This window comes from Anser anser (assembly GCF_964211835.1).
Source record: "Anser anser genome assembly, chromosome: 2".
NCBI classification, from domain to species: domain Eukaryota; kingdom Metazoa; phylum Chordata; class Aves; order Anseriformes; family Anatidae; genus Anser; species Anser anser.
In genome coordinates this window covers 82,097,594-82,121,555 of record NC_139721.1, presented here as the reverse complement: position 1 = coordinate 82,121,555, position 23,962 = coordinate 82,097,594, and the positions used below count along the sequence as shown (strand labels likewise).

The 23,962-nt window shown below is 40.1% G+C and overlaps 1 protein-coding gene across 2 annotated transcripts in view; it reads right to left on the bottom strand.

Annotated features, from left to right (window-relative positions):
• Positions 1-7,875: 7,875 nt before the first annotated feature.
• LOC310893273 (uncharacterized protein) overlaps positions 7,876-23,962 on the bottom strand; it is a 296,192-nt gene continuing 280,105 nt past the window's right edge. For both annotated transcript variants that reach the window (XR_014578859.1, XM_083821963.1), the window contains one exon: positions 7,876-23,489. The gene's annotated coding sequence lies outside the window, so the exon portion shown is untranslated. The remainder of the gene's footprint in view (positions 23,490-23,962) is intronic.

The following is a 23,962-nucleotide window of genomic DNA, read 5'->3' as shown; positions in this document are numbered from 1 at the left end:
ACCAACCAAAAGGATATTCCATACCGTGTGGTGTCACACTCAGCAGTAAAAGGTGCAAAAGGGAAAGGAGAAGGGGGCTCTTGTTATAAAGATGTCTGTCCTCCCAAACAAATGCTACATGTATTGAGACCCTGCTTCCCAGAACGTGGCTGAACATCGCTTGTTGATTGGAAGTAGAGAATACTTTTTTCTCTCTCTGTGCTTCTGCACAGCCTTTGCTTGCTTTTTTCCCTCTTCCTTTTCACTTTAATTAAATTAGCCTTATCTCAACCTGTTAGCTTTATTTATTTATTTATTTATTTTTCCCTTTCCAGCATACTTTCTTCTCCCCATCTTCCTCTGAGGAGGGGGAGTGAGAGAGAGAGGTTGTGGTGGACTTCAGCTGCCCAGCACAGTAGTAAAGAGAGAAACACAAGATCATTCAGTCTAAACTCAAATACCTAACACATCTGTAAACCTCACTCCTGCCAGAAAGGATATGACATGCTTATTCTTTTTAGGGATAAGACTACTTCCTTCTGATAGAAAGCTGCGAGTCATTTACTATTAAAAGAAAAGCAATATACAAAGATGGTAAAGGAGAAGGAAAAGATCTGTGCTTTCACTGTGTTAAACTAGTTTACACAGTAGACATCATTAAAAGCTCTTTTATAGCCCTTTGATTCCCTCTGTTGATGTGAACCTGAAGCTGAACTATCTTTATTCACTCTGATGAGGACTTGGTGCTTTTGTTTTATTTTGTGTTGCTTGACTGAAATAATTAGATTCCAGATCCCACTGGTATTATCACATTTTACCTCCTTACTTTAGAGGTACAATATTGGGAAATTACCAGACCACAAGAAAAGTTGAGACTTACAAGAAGTTCTGTTTGCAATTATATTAACTTCAGTGCTGCACTGGAAATTAATAAACTTTGCTTGATGCAGAGCTGCATGCATGTCGGATACATTCCAACACTGTAATATGTTCACTGCGAGAAACTCAATCACTGAAACACTTTACTGTTTTTTAGTAATTCTTTCAAGTTTTTTGTTTGTTTGTTTGTTTTTCATAGTTAGATCACCTTTTAAAATACACACAGAGAAGGCATATAATACTGTGCACAGTTAATCTAAAGTGGTGTCTAGCAATCAGCAGCAACTGAATTGCTCTAGAATGGAGAAGACATGGAACATTTTTATCTCTACTAAAATTGAATTCACCTGGCTATACTTCACAGTTAGCAATACCACATGCTCTAGTGAATAACTGTGTTTGTCTCTTTCCACAAAGATGTGCGTACATGCAGGCACAGATTAGTTTATGATTATTTCTCTTTTTCAGGCATCCTCCAAAATGATCCCCGATTCTCAATAGCTTTTGAAGTTGACTTCAGTTCAGATAAGTGTTCTATTTGTCACCTGAATACACAAACACAGTCTGAGCTTTCCGCAGCTCTGGGACCTGCAAAAGAAGGCTGCAACTTTCACAAGATTTTTTGCAAGATGTTCAGTACTTCCTGCTACAGCACCTGATTCCCCTCCTGAGAACTGTACATGACAGAGAACTGACCCTCTGCGCACAGTTCTTTCTTCTGCAAGGAAGGAAACAGTAGGATCAGCCTAAGGGATGCAGTATTCTTAAATGGAAAGCGACTCGTGAAGAAAAACAATCCAACAACTGTAGAGATCATGGCAGTTCCTGTAACTTTCCTCTCCCCACAACGTGCAATCTCACATTTCACTGTGACTATACAGAACTCCTAATATTTTTGAAAGCCTTACCTTTGCTATTAGAAATCACTCTTCACACATTTCTAAGAGCAGGGAAATGGAGCGCATGAATTTGAGGGTGTATTGTTATGAGAGAAAATCTTTGTACTATTCTTTTGAGTATCTATTTGATCTACACACTGCAAAGTTTTCCTGCGTGATGAGTCAAGTGTGAGGAGTTAGCCTAGATTCTTCTCTCTTGACATAGGCAGCTAACCTTGACCCAGACCTTTACATTCATCGCTCCTACCTTGAGAGGATTAACTGATGTGCTTGCATAAGGGACTTGGCCCTCTTAGTCTCCCTCTCTAGTCAAAAAGGACTGTAAGCCAAATTTTCTGGAGCTGCACAGAGAGTCTTCCACTCTTACTGAGTTGAAAAGAGGGAGTTTAGAATAGCTACACTCTAATTTGTGTGCCTCAGGTAAATGATTCAAGTAAGGACAAGTAGCACAGTACTTTTTTTTTTTTTTCCCCAGTGTAAATGGTGGAAAAGACAAGTAGCTAAATGTGCTGTGAATATTACTATAGCCAGCTGACACCATGAAGGCAGAAGTTTGCCATACATCTGTGTCTTGATTTGGGCATTCCCCATCCCTCTGATTTCCATAGAACAGTCAGTTTTACAGTAGTTTGTAAAACTACAACATTCACACATAACATCATTCACACATGCTTGTTTATGTTAAGTGTAAGGGATTTTTTTATTATTAATATTTTCTTAAAATACTCCATAAAAGTTTTTAAACGTGAATGAATTTGAGTCAATAGAGTTACGTTTACATGGAAACTGGAGAAATCATAGTAAATAGGGTCCCAAGAGGTCATCTAATCATATAGCTGCCCAAAGCCAAGATCATCTATGCCTAAACTGTTCTTGAAAGATTTTTGTTTCACCTGTTCTTGATAACTTCAAGTGACAGAAGTTTGCACATTCTCCCTTGGCAGTGTATATTAGTGCTCTGCTATGCCCATAGTTGGAAAGATTTCATCCAATTGCCAGCAGAAGTCTTTCTTGCTGTCATTTAAGCCCATTGCTTCCTGTCCTATTCACAATGAATAAGTACAGCAGTTTGCTTAAATAAAATATTTTGGGTTTTGTTTTAGAAAATTATGGTTTTACTCTGAGTACTCCTCAGATTTATAAACAACATACCTGTTTATCTATCCAGTTATGATGCCATCTGCTTCTCCCAAACATCTTACTCAGAAACCCTGTTCAGGTTGGTTTGATAGAATTTCTTCTTGTCAAATCTGTGCTGGGTATTACTTACAATCTTGTTATTCTTTAGAGTCTTTAAAATCAATGTATTTTTGTTGCTGGTGATAGTTGTTTTTATGTATCTCTAATATTATTTTTTAATATCTATATGTATATATCTTTTTAGGAACTCAAATTAATCTGACTTGTAATTCCCTGCTTCATGCTTTTTCCTGCCCCTCCTTTTAAAGACTAATACTCTGCCTTTTGAGAGTCTCCTGGAAATATACTTGTTCTCCACAAGTTTGCAGAATCACAGAATGGTTCAGGTTGAAAAGGACCTCTGGAGGTCATCTTGCCAAAGGTCATCCAACTGATCAGTTAATGCATTTTAGTGAAATTTAGAGTTAAATTCACTCATAAATCAGATCTTCCATCATTCTCACTTTCATCTGTCAATAATGTTATCTCCCCCCAACTAGCAAATAATCTATTCCTTCTAATGAGCTATTAGCTATCTTACCTGTGAATGCACATTTTTCTCATAGCACTTAGGAATGTATGTGATGATTGTTTAGACATATGACTCTAATAAGTGTATACCAAAACTCTGAGCTGCCTCTCATGCCTTGCTGATTGCCAAATGTTCCAAATGTCCCCTAGCCAACAGCCAAAATCTCCAGATTTCTCCTGACAGTTTGTACAGTACAGAAAATATTAGCCATGGAAAACACCACATGACATCAAAAGTTAGTTAGCAATACAAAAATGAACCAAATTAAAATACACATTCAAGAAGGGGTACTTACACTGTGTGCACATGTCTACACTTATATGAGTAGCCACCTTTATTTTCTGATGTGCCTGAAGCTGTGAAAGGCTCTTTGCAAAGTAATCAATTGGTATTTTAATCAACTCCTCTAGTCAAGAAGGGATAATGACTGAGAGCCTGCCAGCCCACGGGAATCCATCTGATTTGAGGACTAGAGTTGTCTTCCTTTTCTGAGATGAATAATGGACTCAACTCGTGGCTGACAAAAAAAAAAAAAAAAAAAAAAAAAAAGATGAAATAGCAAGCTCTGTCAGCAAGCTCTGTTTTCTTTGGACCAGAAATATTAAGTACTTCTTTTGTAACAGAACCTTCTCTCTCTTTCACAAAATGCTGTCTGGACTCAGTTGGACTGGTGAAAACAGACATGCTGTTACTGAAAACCATTTTTTAATATTAGTTTTACTGTTTCTTCTGACACCACTAGAAAATTACATGAAGTATTCCAGTTATTTGTTCTAGCTGATTCTCAAAAGAGGTTTAGGTCATGTTTGCTTTGACTGAAGAGAAAAAGGTTCACTCCTTTATGTTTCATCCATGCTGCTTTGTTTGCACTAAGCCTCCCATAAAGGAGAAGCCATTAATTTCTTTAAAAAAATTAAGTAGGTTTGTAGAGCCTGATTTACAATGAAAAAATTCAAACAAAAATTCAGAGGGATGGGATCCTATTTCACAGGGGCTTCTCATTAGAGAAATATTCCCAGATATTAATTTTATGGCTTATCAAGAAAACATTTCTTTGAAATCTGACAGTGTTTATGAAAAGCAAAATTACTTTCCCACTGAGTGGGTCATATCTTAAATATTTAACTTCTGTCTACTTCACATTAATTCTGGGTAAACATAGTGTGTGGTACAAGTCTTGATTTTATTTTAGTTTTTCTGTCTTCAAAGAGTCCAAAGAATCCACTGAAGATTTATTCTCTGGGAGGAACAATCTGTTTTTCATCATCTAGTTGCTCAGGTCCCATAAAATAAGTTCAATGCTTGACAGAACTTCAGCTCCTAATCTTTGTTGGCAAGGTAGCATCCAAATAACATGAAACTATGGCTCTTTGGTATTCAGCAATGAAAACTTAAGTGGTCTATATTAATTATAAATAAACTGGCATGCCAAGACTTCAATGATACTGAAAATTTGCTGCAGCAGGAAAGGTTTTTAAGAGATAGAGGGACATTCAAAATTCACTGCCAGAGTTCAGTGCTCCAGAATAAATTGGGGTGAGGCTGTGGACATACTTGAAAGCAGGCAAGATTTGTGGGATTATTTTTTCCAAACCCAATTAAGCAGAGCAAGTTTGAAATTTGCTGACAAGTGTTGAAGGTTGATAGTCTCCATTTCTGGTGCACTTTAAAAAGCGGGCCATGTAAAAAATTTAAATAACAGCTTATTCAGTCGTACCTGTCCCCAGTCAGTCAATCAAATTACAGTTGGTGGCCAAGCAGTGAAGCAAGAATCATATATTGTGAGGTATCAGCTAAATCAAGATGGAATTGATATCTAAAGGACATGGTGAAACAGGGAACTTAGACCTGTGGAATAAAAGCACATAAGAGAGGAAGTAGATGTAGACGTAGACACCAGGGAAATGGAAAGGTGGTAGGAAGGGAAAGAACCAGTCATGAAATGAAAGGGAGTCCTGAAAGAGCAAGAAATAGAAAATATAGAAAAATGGTTTCTGATGCAGATAAAATATAGAGGGAGCAATAGAGAATGTTCTGGTACAAGCAGGGAAAAAAGGACAGAGCAGATCCACTCAGGCTATACTCATCCTGGTAAATACGGAGGGACTACAGCCGCCTAGAACACAGTCTATGAAGATAATTGACTACTAAATTCTTACAAGGTAACTGTTAATAATGTTTTGTCCTCAAGGTATATACAGGCATAAGATGTAATCAAATACTGTATAAATAAATACTTGTTCATTCATTGAGTGCATTATCCATCATGAAAGTGTAATATTTTCAAAGTTCAGGGGAAATGTAATTTCAAATGTATGCAGTGCTAGTTTTAAACTAAAAGCAGGATTCTGATTCAGTTTCTGAGATATCAGGTCCAAAGCACTGCCACAAAAAGGTCCTGGAGACTAAACAAACAAACAAACAAAAAGATCATTTAAACAACTGAAAGTAGGAAACTAGAGTAGGGCATTGATGATGGCTTGTGGGGTATGTCTGTTCCTGCACACATTCATGTAGTAGTTTATACACAAGCAGTCAAATTAAAATCAAGATGAATACATGAAGAGCAACACTTGTTTTCTGATGTGAACCCAGGGGGATGCTGCTGTCACTGATACATAAAATTAGTCTTAATTAATTAGCATTGCTTCCTATTTTAAATGAATAACCAGATGAGGCTTAACATCAATAGCTTTGACTGTACATTTACACACCTATTATATTTACCTAGAACAGGTGCAATTCAATGGCTCCCTAACTGGCTTGAACCTTGATTTTGTTTGGAGCTATACTGAAGCCAATACCTGTGACAAAGCATTTCCAATTTCTTTGGAAGATGGAGGGATAAAGAAAGATAAAGTGATCGCATAATTGCATATTTGAGGCATAAGTTAAAATAAAGCCCAGTATCCTGTTTTCACATTTGCAAACTAACGCTGTCCGTGCCCTCTTGCACAGATCTTAGGCATATTCTTTATTCTTGCAAATGTTCAGTGTAAAATTCTGTCTTCTTGCACTGGTGATTCTTTAAACATTTTCTCCTTTCTTTGAGAGATGCTTCCTGGATGTGCAGTCAAGAAAAGAAATTGCAGCAGCAAAAAATGTTTTTGCACACATCATTGCTATTCAATCATTTTAGCCCCTGACCTCACCCTAGTCAATTAAAAAATCCTTGGAGACATAAGATAGCATCTGTCTTGTGGGGTACTGGGTGCTTTCTGCTTCATTTGCTGTTCATAGTGTTTTACGAGGAAAGCATGCTGCACTGATTAAGAAGAGTATGGAAACTGTGCCCGTGTGTGTCCGTATGTGTGTGTACACACACACATGCATGTACCTTCATGTGCACTCAGTCACACACATGCATATATACGTGTACACTGTAGCTGAATACAGTATATATCTCTCGGACTGTGGTTTGATAACAGGCCCAAAGTTTGACAAATATTTTATGTATTTTATTTCTAGGATAAAGGCACAATAAACTCTGCATTTATATGCCTATGTGTAGATACATATTTGCAGATGTAAATATATATTTAATGTGTAACTATATAACCTGAATGTGTAAATGCATATTTTCATATGTATGTGTGTGTCTAAATGCATGAGTATGCGCTCTATATACACAGCCAAGGCATGTGCAGTCCAGCAGATCCTTTAAGCTTTTAAACAATACGACTAAGCATAGAAATAATTTAGATGTAAATTTTATTTGGGGAGGGAGTATGGATTTTTTTTTCTTTATAGCAGAATATGAGGCCTGTTAGCGCAGTTATACTGTGAATAGGGGATTGTGCAGCTGAATGTAATTCCAGGCCGCATGGCAGGCAACATACATCACTCACAGGAAAATATTAACATAGGAAGGGCTACAGACTTTTACCTAGCAATTTTCTGTTTGTGGGCTTCCTGGCACTGACCTCTCTTTCCATGTCTTAATCCAGGTCTCATACAATGGATAAAACTTCAGAGCAAAGGGTTTCTCTCCTCTGAACAGCAGTCTCATTTTCTTCAGCATTCTCATATAGGGTAAAGGATAATCACAGAGTTCATCATGCAGAGTATCAGAAGACTGAAAACAGAAACCCCATTTTCATGTAAGATTTTCTTCCTCAAGCTGTGTGGCAGCAACTTGGCCTACAGTTACATCAGGAGGCAAGGAGGGAATGCATGTTTGCTTGCAGCATGCTGGCCTTTTGCTGGATAGGTGAGCTGCCAGATTGTTCACACAGAGTAAAAGTGCAAATGAGTGCAGTATTATAACCCTATACCATTAATGAGAACCCAAAGGCTACCTCACCTGGAAGGCCACAATTATTGCTGTTGGATCAGGCCCCAAAAATGCTGCTGACACAATATACTTTAAATTACGTCTTTATGTTCCAGGAAAAGGCCCCCCTGCAGAATACATTGAACTGACCTTCAGGTCATATACACATGTCCTTTCTGACTTTACCAGTCATGTAATTGACCCCCAGAAGCCTTTATAATCTTATTGTTAATCTGTCATTTTACCCTTTTCTCCTTCTGAGGGCTTATGGGATAGTAGAGAGGACTCTGAGAAAGGTGAAGGTGAGGATGATGTTAAATAACTGAATTTTAAGAAATTAACTTTGAAGGAAAAAAAATCCAGTGAGAACAGAAAGCTCACCTTTTTGGCTTTCTCCTCTACTGAAGGAGAGCCATAGGACTCTCAGCCTTGGAGAAAATGATCCTTAACTGTTACGAATCAGCCTATCTCTGCTGAGCGCAGTGCTTCTTCATTAGTTGAATCAGGTGTCTGTCAGTTTTTACTAAGCCCTAGAGTAGGCAAAACACTTCCTTGTCCTTTCCTCCATTTTCCTCATTGCTGTCAGGAGACACTTCCTTTATGCTTCTTTTTGCCTTATACCTCACTGTCCTGTCAAATTAGCATGAGTAGTGCAATGCTTTAGTAATTGATATCAATTTTGTTTATTATGCCCAATGTTTAAGTGCTTATCTGTGTTCTTTTCAGGCACATCCCGTTTTTCTGTCCCAAGAGGTGGAACAGGAAAAAATAACATTTTTGTTCTTTTTGTTCATGAAAAAAAATTGAAATGTACTTGGTTGTTAAAGGAAGCATACCTTCACATCAATGTAGCGCTTTGCTTCCTCTAGCCTCCTATTACTTTCAGAATTATGAATTAATTGAGACTCTCATACTAATTCTGAGAATGAGAAATTGTGCTAATATCCACTTAGAGGTGATAAGCCAAGCAGAGAAAGGAAAGGTAATCCAAGACCTTAGCAGTGTTCACTGATAAGAGAACGGTGAGTAAAGAATTCACAGCAGTCAGCTACATGAATCTGCTATAGGAGAAACTCTGTTTGAATTGACAAGCTGTATTATTCAAGAAAAATAATCACAGAATCACAGAACTGTAAGTTTTGGAAGAGACCTCGCGATCCTGAGCTTGGAAGAAGTACTGTTTAAAAGTTGCCCAGCTCTCACAAGCACCCTTAACTTCTAGCAACCTAGCCCATGGGATATCCCCAAGTAGGTCCTGGAGGACGTCAGACTTGGCTCTCGGAAACTCCAGGGTAGCAATCCTACTTTTTGCCATATTTCTTCCAACAAGTTCCATCTTGAACTCCACTGTCTCATGACCACTGCATCCAAAGCTGCCCCCAATCTTCTCATCCCTAACAACACCCCATGCTTTCCCTCAATTCCCAGCCCTAAGGTCTGCTCTCAAGGCTCCCACATCCAACCCTAAGAGCAGAATCTGTGGTGTGCAGACACAGTTTGGGAGAGTGTAAGGCAGCTGGGCATGCACAAGCCCAAGGAATGAAAGGGGGACACTTTCAAGGGTGCTGAGGGAGGCAGTGGAATTCACTCGGAGGGCTCTGGTCTGTCTTCTTGGAAAGCTCATGATGATCAAAGAAGGTTCCTGAGCAGGTTGGTGGGGCTTTGGGCAACATGGTATAGAGGGAGCTGTCCCTGTCCATGGCATAGGGATGGGAAGAGGATGGTCCTTAAGGTCTCTTCCAATGCCAACCATTTGGTGATTCCATGATTGAAACACCCAGCCTTGTGCACTCAAGGTCAGCTGCCTCCCAAGGCAGAGACTCCACAGCCTTTCTGGACGCCGGTTCTGCATGAGCACCCTTGTGTGGACAATCTTTTCCTTTTTGATAGTTGGGCTGTCTCCACCTGCAAGTGTGGGCCTGGTGCCACCCACCTTTCTGCCACAGAGCCCCTCGGAGAAGGCACATGCATCATCTTCTCTACACGTTCCCAGCAGGCAGCTGGAGGCAGCTGTCAGCTCCACTCCTGAGCCTTCTCTCCTTCATGCTGACCACGGGAGATCCCTCAGCCTGCCCTTGTATGCTGTGTGCCCCAGCCCCTCACTCCCTCCAGTGCCATCAGCTGGGCCCACTCCACACCCATCAGGATCTTTCCTGTACTGGGGAGAAAAGAACGGGATGCTGGAGCCCAGGGGCAGTTGAAAAAATGACACCAAAGAAGAGAGGAAAGTGCTTTCATGGGTCATTCTTTATTCTTATTGTGGGTGTTGTTGCAACATCTTTCTTTCTTTCTTACTTACTTTTATTAGGATCATTCTACCAGTTTGTTGCCCAGTCTTGGCAAGAACTGGTAACCAAGCATCTTGAATGGACTTTACGCTGCACTCCTGCACTTCTTCCTGGCAGAGCTGAAGACTTGTGCTTCTTCAGAGGAACAGCTGTCTGCGTCACCATTTTGAGGGATCTGCTGCTCTTCTCTGTGCACTGCCATGCAGGGTGCGGCTTTGTCTTCAAGCACCTCTTGGGCAGCCTTCTCATCTTCAGACCTAGACACCGTGTGCCCAGCGTGGCCTTCGGAGGGCTTCACCTGTCGCCCTGGTGCAGCAGCCCAAAGGAAGCCAAGTGCACTCTTGTCCACTGCTTGGGACTCCATGCAGAAGAGATGACACCTCCACACGAGAGGAGGGGATGGGGGATGGGGAGTGGGGGAAGAGGCCATTGTGCAGGCAGTCCTGCCAGATGGTAAACTGATGGCCTCTCCCCCCTAGTTGTGGAGGCGGAGGCAGGGCCAGGAGTAAGGAGCAGACCGGACGGTTCTGCAATGACGGTGGTGGTGTCTTGCAGGTGGAAGTCCTGGCACGATGACACTGTGCCACATCAGAGGGCTTGGAGGTGGATTGACCTCCATCAGCTCTTCCTCCGCAGGTGGATCCACCACCATGGGCTCCACACCGTCCACCGTGGCTGCTCTGCCTCTGCTCTCTGTCCTCTGCCTCCACTTCTTCTTGGGTTCAGTCACCCAGCTCGCATTGCCCCCATAAAAGGCGTGGGCAGCTGTCACTCTTAAGGACAACCATGGCTGCTATTCACTAGAGGGCCTGGGAGATCGGCAAGTGGTGGGCCAGGCACAGGGGCTTTTATAGGCCCCAGGACACAGCGGGGGGCAAATGTCACAGTGACATCAGGAAGCCTCTGTGATGCCCCTGTGATGGCGCACCACGCACCAGGCCCAATGTGGCTGTGTTGGGAGGGGGCTTGTGCGGCCTGAAAGAGGCCCTCGTGTGGAAGGAGGAGGAGGGTCCGGGGGGCTGAGGGCCCCTTTCCTGGTAGTGGCTTTCCCATCTTGTCACTGGGCACCACCAAAGAGTCCAGAGGATAAGAGGAGTCTTATCAATACAGAGGGAGAAGATCCCCTCTCAGCCTTCTCTTCTCCAGGCTAAACAAGCTCAGCTCCCTCAGCCTTGCCTCCTAACAGAGATGCTCAGCTCTCCCAATCATCTTTGTAGCCCTCTGCTGGACTCTGCAGGAGCTCCAGGTCTCTCTTGTACTGGGGAGCCCAGCACCGGACACGGCCCTCCACATGTGGCCTCAGCAGGGCTGAGTAGAGGGGCAGGATCACCTCACCTGACGTGCTGGCAACACCCGTCCCAGCACACCCCAGGATCCCACTGGTCTTCTTGTCCACAGGGGCCCTTTGCTGGCTCACACTTAACCTGTTGTCTGCCAGGACTCCCCAGTCCTCCACAGGGCTGCTTTCCAGCAGGCCAACGCCCAACCTGCCCTGGTGCATGGCGTGATTCCTCCGTAGGCACAGGACACCGCAGGTGCCTCTGCTGAGCTTCATGAGGTTCCTCTCTGCCCAACTCTACAGCCTGTCCAGGTCTCTCTGAATGGCAGCACAGCCTTGCGATGTATCGGCCACTCCTCCCACTTCTGTGTCACCAGCAGACACATGGTTGTTCCTTTCCAGGTACAGGACTCTACACTTGATCTTGTTAAACTTCATTTGATTTCTTCCCGCCCAACTCTTGTTCTAATATCTGAATATTAGGAACACTGGATCCAAATAGCAGGTTCACTTTGAAGTATTTTCTTAACTTTCATACAGATAACTTTACCCTAGTTCTAAATTTAAAAAGACTGATTTTTAGCCCATATTTTGAATAGCATGTCTGATGACTTTGGTGGTTGTTTCTTCACAAGTGAATCCCAAATGTGACCAAATTAATATTTAGGATGTGTACTTTCTACTCATGTACCACTGAAATCATAGAACAAGTGTGTGGGACAGTGAATGCAAATGAAGCTCACAGGTCTATGCAGGAAGTGAATATGAAGCTAGAGGCAAAGGTTTCTTGGTCTTGACAGTGAATCTTCATCTAGATCATCTCTATGAGATGACTTGTCTTCAGTTCTGGTCCCTGAATCTATCAGGTTTTTTGACATTAGGTGTGGGTCTGAAAGAGTCCCTTTGGCCAGACATTTAGTTAAAGGTTAACATTGCAGGGATGAAACAATTTTGACTGTGACTACACATAGAAGTTTCATCTGGGAGAAACGTAGTTAAGCTGGAGCTCTGTGTGACCCAGACAGAAGAATGGGATGGGTAAAAGTGACTCGTGGTCTATCTACTACACACTGTGCTATTCTGGGTTCACACTGAATGCCCACAGTGCCATGCAGCTAATACCAGACTGGTGTTTTTAAGTGCAGGATCATGTGGGTGGTGCTTGGGCTGGAACCAGAACACTTGGGAAAAAGAAAACAACCAAAAAAAACAAGCGCCATGTTAGTGTACTTTGAATAACATAATGTGGTTGTGGGGTCACTGCTTGACTATTTCCAATGCCCCTTCCTCTCTTGTCCAATTAGCACATAGCAGGAGCCTGTCCTGAGCAACATGAGTAGTATGGAGTAGCATCCTAGCTAATTATCGTGGATGCTAAATTGATGTTCCTAAGCTATTTCCAATTCCCCACCCAACTTTTCAAGCCAGTTTGTGGAATTCAGACCCGTAATACTTCATATAGCTTAAGTAGTTCTTGTAATACCAACATACATGGCAAGATAGAATTTTCTTGCTCTTTTATTTCAGATGTCAGCATACAGTCCTTCTGGGGTCTTTTTTTGGAAAGCTGTACTTGGAAATGCTGCAGGAAATCAATGGAACTGCCTGTTTGTCTGTCTCTATGGACAATGCCTTACACAGTGAGTGCTACCGAAATATAAATAATAAATAAAGTTTTTTCCTCATGGACTCAGATGTATGATCTACTAATGTAAAAGTGGTTTTAAGGATGACTTCCTTGTGTATGTTGTTTAAAAATTAAGGTAGGTAGGTGGCATATTTAAAGAGAGATCGAAAAGAAAAGTTGCAAATCAAATTTAATCTTAGCCAAAATTTTAAAATATTTTCATCTTGGGGTTGGGTTTAGCTTTGTCATCAAAGTAGTCTTTAAAATACTCAAATAAAGGAAGAATTTCTTTAGAGGGTAGATAAAGATTAGCGTAAGTAGAGATGGGTGGCCATCAATGTATGTGTGTGTGTACATACATATATATACAAACTAGTTTGTAGACTTGGTCTCTGTAACTTCCATTAAGGGTAGTCTGGGCAGTCTGTTCAATAGAACAAAAATGGTATAACAATCAAACTAGTCTTATAGCTCTCACATCACTTCTCTGACACCTGCTAACTTAAAGCCCTGATGGAAGTGAAACCTTCACAGACTTGCTCTGCGAGTGAAAAGAAGTTGACTTGCTCAGTTCTAATTGTTGTTGTTGTTTTGTAACAGGCTTTGCTTGAGCTTCTTGACTAAGTATGGGGAGATCAAAGGGATGATTCATTTGGGCTTTAAAAGAATCTCTTTAAAAAAGATAATAATTAAAAGCACATAGCACCAAAAAAAAAAAAAAAAGGCATTCTAAAATTACAGAAACAGAAGCACATTAAAAAAGTAAATGACTGCAAAAGAGCTTTCCATTATAAAAATATCATTTACAGAATTGCCTCTTGTCCTTTCACTGGGCATCACTGAAAAGAGCCTGGCTCCATCCTCTTTGCAGCCTCTATTCAGGTGTTTATACACATTGATGAGATCCCCCCAAGTCTTCCCTTGTCCAGGCTGAACAGTCCCAGCTTTCTCACATCTCCTCATAGGAGAGGTGCTCCACTCCTTTCATCATCTACGTGGCTCCTCACTGGACTCTCTCCAATATGTCTATGTTGTTCTTGTACTGGGGAGCCCAGAACTAGACACATTTTTGCAGCTCTAACAGGCTTTTAGTATTTTTATCTCTTTTTCCCAATACCAGTTGATATGGTTTATCAAAGACAAAAGCAAACTGCTCTTCATTTCAGCAGGAGTGAAATCCAACCCCTAAATTGTAGCCTGGTTTGCAGTGAAATCTTTGGCAGTGGAAACTGCGTACAGCTCCCAGAACATAATCTATAAAGAGTAGGCTAACTTGCAAATGTATTTATTGGGTCCTTTTGAATTCTTGCGTGCTGTTAGTGTTCTTTAAAATGCCAGGTAATGTTGTGGAAACTAATATCACTGTTTCACTGAAGCTCTAAGCAATGTTTTATTCTTCATCTTTTAGGTTTAATGAGAGCATGCTGCTTGCTGCTAATAGAGCAGAGTAAACAATCTATGTACATTGTATTCAATTACTTTAGCTCTTTTTCTTCTTATGGTAATTACCTACTAGCGGACAATGATTGCTACCATTTGTTTTTTCCTCCCAACGGTTTGCTGGATATTCTGCACAGCAACTTGTAGCCTATGTTATTGCAAACTGACTGCTTGCAGTATTCCTTCAGGGATCAATGTTTGGTTGCCTAAAGCCAAGTACTTGTTTCTTTTCCATGATTGGATGATCTGCTTTGTCACAAAACACATTTTGTTTCATAAATTCATAGTTTCATCCTTCATCCAGATCAGCAATTTGGAGCTACACCATGCTGATGGGAACCTACATGTTAGATGCAATATCTGTTCTGAAAAAATAAATTCTGATAAATAGAGTCATTCAAAAGCTACCATACAATTCTATATAAAGCATTTATTTAATTTCACTGTTGGTATTTTGCTGTTATCAGTTACAAGTGTTTCTTTCATTCAGCTTCCTGTCAAAGCAATTTCAATTGTCAACAGATACTGCAAATTAACTCATAATAAATCCTTTAGAGTTGGGCATTGTTTTGCTACTGGATTGTATTTTATTTTTTTTCTTGTCTCTGGGTTCATTTTATACTTTTTCACACGGAAAGCACAATGGACAAGTGAACACAGTTTGCATCAAAGCACACATTTTTGAAAGACTTTACAGGGTTGCCATAATAGCAAACATTCTCAACTTTGTACCTTTCTAAAATAACTTAGTTTTTAAAGATTTAAAAGCAAAAATATTCCAGAACTGTTAGCTCAATTTAAAATAGCTTTTAGATTGAGTCACATTACAAAGAAATGAAATAAACTGAAATAAACTGAAAACAAACTGGAAGATTTGAATCCTCAAGAGAACCTCTTACACAATCTGATTTGATCCGTGTATCAGTTGCCACAGCCAGGATCTCTTCTCTACCATCAGCAGCTTTGGAACAGGCTGCTATTAATATTTTCTGATAACACAGCATATAACACCATATAGATGCTTGGTCTAGTCTAACACCAGTGATTAAGCCATGGACTTGAATCTTTCACTCACCGCTCATTTTTGCTGGTCAAGTCTGGTTATTGGCTGAAGGGACTTATATCAGTTCACCTCAGTTACTTGTGTTTCTGATTTTTTTGTTAGCCTGGTACCTAGTATTGAGGCTCCTATACTGTTTCACAATAGATTTAACAGGTCTGTCCTCTCAGTAATGGACTGTGCTAACTGTCAAAGAGTAGGGCATGAGAGGAGTTTCTGAGGAGTGATTTGTGAGACTGTGATTTGTCCCTGTGCTGTATACTGTGTAGCTGGTGTAACACAAGCAATTCTAAAAAGCTATAACAGGTTAAAAATGCACAAGCAAACTATGATGAGGGGACAGCATGGTAACTCAAGATTGTTTTACAAAAGTCTGTAGACTAAATAAGACATTGTAAAATGATGTTTCCACACATATTATTTAAGTAAATGCCAGTAAGTTATGTAAAGTTCTTACAACCTTTTTCATTTAGTACTCACTAGGACATTTCTTCTTCAGATCCATTTAATTATTTAAGTCCAGCTCTGTTTTCTGTTTCCAGCTCTGCTCCTCTCCTGTGGTGTAACAGCATGTAGGGCATTTACCTTCAGACTTTAGTTTCTTCTGCTGTGAAACAGTGGCAATGATTGCCTTTATTATTTTTTTAGGTGTTCGTAAACTCATGAATGAAAGAAGCTATTCATACACCACAGACTTGTGTCTACTTCTATTTAATGTCCACCAGCATATTTTTCCTGTAGGATTCCTCTGAAAGACTGGACAGCTTGTCCAAATTCATCTAACTAGCTTAAGGCTATTAGGCCTGGTCTTATATCAATTTTAACTGTGATGTCTTGAGGTAGAAGAAAGACATGGCTGTGAAGTTGTATGACACAGGAATTTGGATGTCCAAATTATCCCTAACAATAAGAGCTGATTCACAGAACCTGGGATCACCTAAATAAAACCAGAAAAATAACATTGAATGTGAAGTTCATTTTAAGCAGTACTTTGTGTTTTTAATTGCTGAGTTGAGTCATTGTGTCCCCCCTGTCCCCTCCCCATAAGCTGGCATCTTGGTCATACACCAGCACCAATCCAATCAGAATGTCCTTAAGCTGCTGGATACTATGAAAGAGAAAAAGAGGTTGATGTCGAGTGCTGCAGTGCTGTCGTTGACAGAAACAGATCTGAACAGCAGCAGCCTTTATAAGGCAACTTTTAAGTTTTAGTCCCACTAGATTTTAGATGGAATCTTATCATGGCTCAGATTTCATTGTCTATTGCTAGAGATTTCAATAGCCAGATGGTCAGGGAAAATATAAAGTTGCATGCACACTTTTTAAAGGTTACTGATATGTGGAAAAAGATACCGTTACTCACACATTATCTTTGAAGTGAAGATAATGCTCAATGACACAAGACCAAAACATGTCTTATTATGCATTATGCTTTACTGTTACTCTCATTATTGCTGTGCTAATTCTTCCCAAGAAGGTTTTGATTTTCTTTCCAGATGCTGCAAATTGAACTGGATTGCTGCAGTCAAGAACTAATTTTTCAAGATTGTTATTCTGTTTTTAACTCCATGAAACCCCAGCTTGCCAGAAATACTGAGAGACAGTCATCTGAAACATGATTCAGATGACAAATCAACTGAACTTGGGTTGTCAGGTTGTAAATTACAAATGAAAGAAGTCATCACCTCTCTAGACATATATATATATAAATATATATTAAAAAAAAAGCCCGTTAAACAATTCTGCATATTTCAATGACTAAAAAGAAACACTTAAATTATCAAAGTAATACTATATGGGAGAGTTGTGTATAGCTATCTGCTACTTTTGGTCTTCTAAGACAATTAAAATCAGATTGACTGTCCCTGTAGATTATGCCAGTGTATTCTCTATTCTAAGCAAGGACAGAGAAGATCCTCAAAAGCTGACTGTCTGTAATGACTCTACTCTCAAGAAGTTAGCAGAACTTTTCCTAATGACTTTCAGAGTTCTTTGTTGTTTAATTACCTTCACTAGATTTAATTGAACCAAATTTATCAAAACTGTTTCTCCATGGAAACTTGGATTTTATTATACATGTAGATAGGTATGGTAGGTATGTTGGAAAACAACCTAATTTCTCCAGGAAAAAGAAAAGAGTTGAACATGTGACAAAAGTTTGTTTTATATTTTAACAGAACTATAAAAAGATTTTGCTATGAAATGCTGAAATTCCTCATGCAAGCTATACTTCAGGTTTATTGCTGATCTCAAGAGGTAGAATACTCAGCTAGATTAGACCATTCATGATGCCCTTTTGATAATTGCAAAATATGCCCTTCCTCTCCAAGGAAGAAGAGAAGAAATAGAATCATAAAATTGTAAGTGATGTGCAACTGAGCAACTTTCTACAAAGTAAGGACTCTGCTGATTTCTTTATACTTTGCAAAGAAATGCAAAACACAACTCCTGTGAAGTTCTACAGCTCTTCATAATTTAAAATACAGCAGTTTTGACACAGGGTAACTGATATGCAGAAAGTTCAAGGTTATGGAAGGGCTGCCTTTGAAAAGCTATAACTATCTTTTACAAAAAAAAAAAATTAGAAAAAGATGTATCAACTAGGTATTGTCAATGGATATAGAACAAACATGAGAGAAACACAATTCTGTGCCTTTTCACCTGGGGGAGTTGCATTATTTCATTTTAACTCAAGACTGACAGCTGACTATAACCTAAAGTCCATTCAAGCCAAAGGAAGATCTATACTGATCCCAATCCTGTGCCAACTGAAGTCAGTAGTAATATTCCCAGTGGTACAGACTTGTCAAATCATTTAGCTGCAAAACAGATATGGTGCAGGAAAATAAAAAAAATAATAATAAAAATTAAAAAAAAAAAGTGAAAGGTGTTTTCAAAACTGGATGGGGCAGCATTGCGCTGTCGGTTATAAAGATACGAAACAGAAAGATACTAGCCATTAATTCCTCTGTACCAGGTGAATGTAAGCATAGTGAGGTAGAAAGCACAGTCAACAGTAAATTATTTTCCTATGAACAAAACAAGTAAGTTTTTTAAATAGGAATTTTATTGACCTAAATATTGATCCTTAATACAGCAAAACAACTTACTGCTTTCTTGACTACCCCCAAGCAAACTGTAGTTAAAATGATAAAGCATCAAAAATTGTTCTTAAACTATAAAGTCTTAATTTATAGTGGTAACAGGATAGCACTGACACTATGCAAGTGTGGCTAAAATCCTCACAAGGCAAAGCTGTAGTACGCTGTGGATGTATACTGAGTCTTCACTGTTTATATGTTCAACCAATTCCCTCATGAGATACATTTTCTTCACATTATTATTATTCTACATATTCTGTTGCTGTTGCTTCCCTTAGCAGCGTGGCTTGTGTTACAGCCACACTGGGAAATCTGTCTGGGGTGAAAACTAAAACTTCACTTGAACCAACCATATGGGGTCTCATTCAGTAATGCATTATAATGCTTACTGAGCATCCTTCCATTTCTTTTCTGGGCAGACCTCTAAGGAAAATTTCAGACAGCCTTCCCAACCTTTCATTCAGAATGGCTTTCTCTATTCTATGCAGAGTTTAATGGGAAAAAGGCCTACCTATTGCTGCATCTCTACACGTCTTCTAGCAAGGTGCAAGACTGGCTTCCCATTGTGTTTAAAGCTATGTTACTGAATGCTAAAAAAGAACTTGTTTTCTTTGTTTTCTGCTTATCAGGGCTAGAACTGATATTGTATTACTTAGCTGTCTACAGACTGATTGTATGGTCTAAGGGATGGTCATGCCTAGCAGGGAGGTGTCAGGGCAGTCCCAAGACAAACGGCAGGAACACAAGATGTGACGGCTCTAACAGGCAGTAGCTCTAAGAGGCTGAGCTCTGTCTACTTGCCAGTTTTATTAGCTCTCCTGACAACAGCAACAATGGCTACCAAAGTCATAATATTCACAGAACATCATTTCTGAAAAGATACAAGGATAACCTCCCTCACCCAGGGTGTGCCCTCACATCCTCCAGTGGACCCAACTTTGCAGGATAATGGGCATGAAACCCCCAAACCTTGGGCAGCACGTACACCTCCAAGAGAGGCACAGTCTTTCAGGGTGTATTTTGCCCAATCAAGCAAATACTACAGGATATCCTACGGTATCCGGGAATTCAAAATAATCCAGACACAATATTCTCTCTGGCTGTGGACCACAAGTAGAAGCAGAGGTTGAGGCTGCCACTGGAAGGGATCTAGCTGAGCAGGTTTTAATAGGGAGATGTGAGCAGCAGTGTATGTCTGGAGAGCAGGAGGAAGCTGCAAACAAAACACAACCAGAGCTAACCGGGTCACAATTTTATATGGGGCCATGTAATGATGGTCCAATTTAGAAGAAGGATGTGCCAAACACACACATTAAACAATAACCAAACGCAGTCCCCAGCTGCAAAATCCTATGCCGGCTGCCAATATCTATCTGCATAGCCTTTGAAATCCTCCTTTGCTTTTTCCAGCTGCTCTGGAAGACACAAACGTATACACTGCAACCGCTCAAGGGAGTCCTCAGGGGAAAAAACCTGGATAGCTGCCAGAGTAGCTGGGTGGTCACAAGGATGAAAACCATACTGTGCATGAAGAGGGATCTGCTGCAAGGAAAAGCAGACAATGCTGTTATAGTTTAATTCTGTCAATAGTAACAGAGAGATCCTGTCATGCTGATAGTAATTAATAAAACAGCAGAGATACTGCTCCAGTATCTGGTTCACCCACTCCATCTGGCCATTGAACTGCAGGTGATACTGGGTGGAAAGAGGGAGTTGTGCCCACAGCAGGCCCATAACCAATCCTAGAACTGGCCAGTGAACTGGGCCACTCGATCCATCACCATACGATCCAGCAGACTATGGCAGTGAAACACATATCGCAAAGAGAAAGGCACAGTCTGAGGGGATGTGGCCAGCCTCCTTAGTGGAAGAAAAATAGCTGCCCTCATAAATGAGTCCAATACCACAAGCATTGCTGTGTGTCCCTTGGACATAAGCAAGTCCACACCAAAAATTGAAATAATTTGCCATAACCTCAAGATTTGGTAAGGGCTGTAACAGTCCCTGCAGCCTCTCTTGACTCTTGTCAAGTCTCTTGACCCAGGTGATGATATGGCAAGCAGTGAACACAGTTCACAACATCAGCATGAACTGTAGGCTACCAGTATCTCTTCATGACTTCATGCAGGCTTCTGAAGACTGCTATGCCCTGCTATCAGTGCATCATGAATACACTGAAGGACCTGGATGCACAGCGTGCTGATGGATATGTACAGCTGCTCATCACAATGCAAGCAACTGTCCTTACCCTGCACGTTCTGAGAATTGTTCCCCTGCCCAAAACTGCAGTCAGAGGTTCATCAACCAGTACCCAGCACATAGAAAGCCCACAGAGGCATTGGTGGGTGTAGCCACAACAAAATTCTGTGGAGATAAAAAATTGGAGGGGGGGTAAATCTGCCTCATTAGTTCCTGCCAAGGCTGCCTGATGCAACAGAATATTTGCCCTACCATTCTGTTTGCCCAGCCTGTAGTTAAGAGCAAAAAGGTGAGAAAAAAAAAATGCCTAGAGAGACAAGAGAGGGGACAGACACTTCAGGTTCCTAAAATATTACATATTTTGATGGTCAGTCAGAACAAAAGTGATCTTGGCTGGATTCATCAGAAAGTCCCTCAACTCAGCGAACCCCTCCTGGATGGCCAACAGCTCTCAATCCAGGCACAAGGATGATGCAGAGCCTTGCCCTTTCTTCACTCACCATGACCACAGAGATGCTTTATTAAGGTTGGCGTCACCTCAGTGTTTCACGCATTAACAGCCCAGCTCCTGTGAACACTGTGACTTAGCTGTTGCTTTCCTTCCACACTTCACAGCAGAGTTTTAACAACACTGTCTACAGATGCACCCACAGGGCCTTGGGGACAAAACATCCTCGCACAGTATTCCCACTGGGAACAATCTCTTCAAGTAAATTGTCAGGGCGAGTCCAAGATACGAGACAAGAACATAGAAGACTCAACAGGCAATAGCTCAAAGAGGCTGAGCTCTGCCTAGTTGCCAGTTTTATTAGCTCTCCTGACAACAGCCACAACAATAAATACTGAAGACAATATTTGCAGAACATCATCTCCTTTGAAGAGATACAAGCGTAACCCTGACAGCAGGTCATCTAAGATACAATTCAGAGATGTAGGTGTTGAACTGCCATCAGACAGGTATTACATCCTCAATGTCTAAACACGATATTTGGACTTGATGACCTTAAGGGTCTTTTCCAACCTAAATGATTCTATGATTCAACAAGCCTGTATCCATATAAACACAGCCAACAGGCAAAAGGAAAAAATTCTATCAGTAATATTGACTTTTGTAAGAATTATAAATTTGAAAGGGACAGGAATATTTATAGTCAATAGAACTGACATCTCCCTTAACACAAATCCTAGTACTTCATCCTTGTTAATTTATTTAGTTGCCTTTAGTTACATGGCTCAATGCAGACTTAAGCCATAAGGCTGCAATGAACACTAAGGAAACATATTTAGGTAGAATCCTTATTAACTGAACAAGACAAACAATAGCAAACTCAATCTAATAGCTTGATCATAGGCATTTATATATTTTAACCTCTTTGTGGGCTTTGACAAATTGCTTAGGTCTCTGGCTTGTATTATTCTTTGGAGATCTTTCTGTGGACTTACCTTTTTGAGTGTTTCAGTGATTAATTAGTATTTGTCTTGTTCTGATATTAGGTAGTACTTCAGATAGCTAGTTTATGATAGTTATACATTTTTGTTTATTTGCTATTAAATAGTAACAGGAAAATATGGTGTTTGTGTGCACTCAGTATTCTGACTGAGTTACTAAATAGTTTCTTGGAATTATTTTTCTATCAGAGTACTCAGTACTTGAAATATGTGTGCCTGTTACTGAATGCACTTCTAGGTAAGATCTTCAGGTAGTATAAACTGTATTGCTCCACTACAGCCTATGAAATTGCAATGCTTTACATGAACTGAGAGATTGATCACCATAAAATATACAATAAATTTAAATTCTCTAACGGAATTGGCTTCACCCTTAAATTCCAGTTTCTGCAGTGAAAGTATTTCCTATTAAGAATTCAGGCTTAGCTCACAGCATACATTTTATACTGTTCACTTAAATTTGCAGTTCCAATTAATATGTCTTCTGGGAAGTTCATTTGATGGCAAATCTGTGCCCAGTTTTCACCTATATACATAAACCAATGCTAAAAAAAAAAAAGACACAGATAAAAGGCATTTTGTATCTTTGCATAGTCTATGAAGTCTCATGGTAACCTTGAAGTGTGCAAAGGAATAGAAAATACACAAATATCTTCCCAAATTAAAGAGAGATAATTTAATCCCATTTTTAACACAACTGACCTTTGGGGTTTAAAAGGAAGAAACTCTACTTTCTTCTTTTTCTCTTTTTCTTTCCCTTCAAAAGAGTGAGATGATCTGAAATCTATAGAAGTAAAAGACTCCCATTGATTACAGTATGATTTGGGTTATTCCTTAAAGCCTTAAGCACTTACCTTTGAAAACAGGAAAGAGTACACATACTTATGTAAGCTTTCTATGCGTGTTTTGGTAAGACTAGAAAGGATCCTGTCATTACACCCAACATAAGCTGAGAAAAAAAAAGACCAAGATATTTCTGCAAAATAAGTCAGTCAGCGTATTGGGATTGGTAGCACAGGGTATGGTAAAAGCTCTTTCACTGCGCAGTCCAGACAAGTACTTAATCCTGGAAATAATATGCTTTGTATAGGGGAAGGTGGAACCAAAAGGAAGCTTTTCACCATACACCCTACCTGAGCTGATATCTTCTGCTTATTCCATTTCCTGCTCTATGTGTTAGTGCCATTATAGATTGTAATCACTGTGTTCGCTATGAAGAAATGACTTTCGTTGACTGCTAATGCATTAAGATCCTTATGTGAGGATCTTCTACTCACTGTCATTTTTCAACTTGCTCCAGTTCATCTGAAAGAGAAGGACAGGAATGTCCTTTAGTTAGTCCTTTAACCTGTATGTTTTTCTTCCTTATATCCTTGTCTTACTTGAAATCTGAAAAGCTACTACTACTGAATTTAAGGCTTGAGTAACATCCCTTTATCTACCATGAAAAGGAGATATGATCCTAAGCCATTTAAATATGTAACAGTCAGTAGACTGGAAATGCTTTGATGCTGGAAGGAACAAAGGGGACACATTCCCTCTATCTAAAGGCTTCATTCGCGTCTAAGTGTGATCACAAAATGATTCAGTCTCCCACTGACATCAATAGGCTTGGCAAATCTGTCAATTCTGAATCATAAGCTGATGTTCTTGTCTTTCCTGCCACCCCAGACCATGCTAAGGGCCTTCCTTCAGCTAGAAGAGCTGTATGTCATTTTTTGCATTTTGGAGCTTTTTAGTATGGAATGGTATATATCCCAAATCTGAACATGAATCCT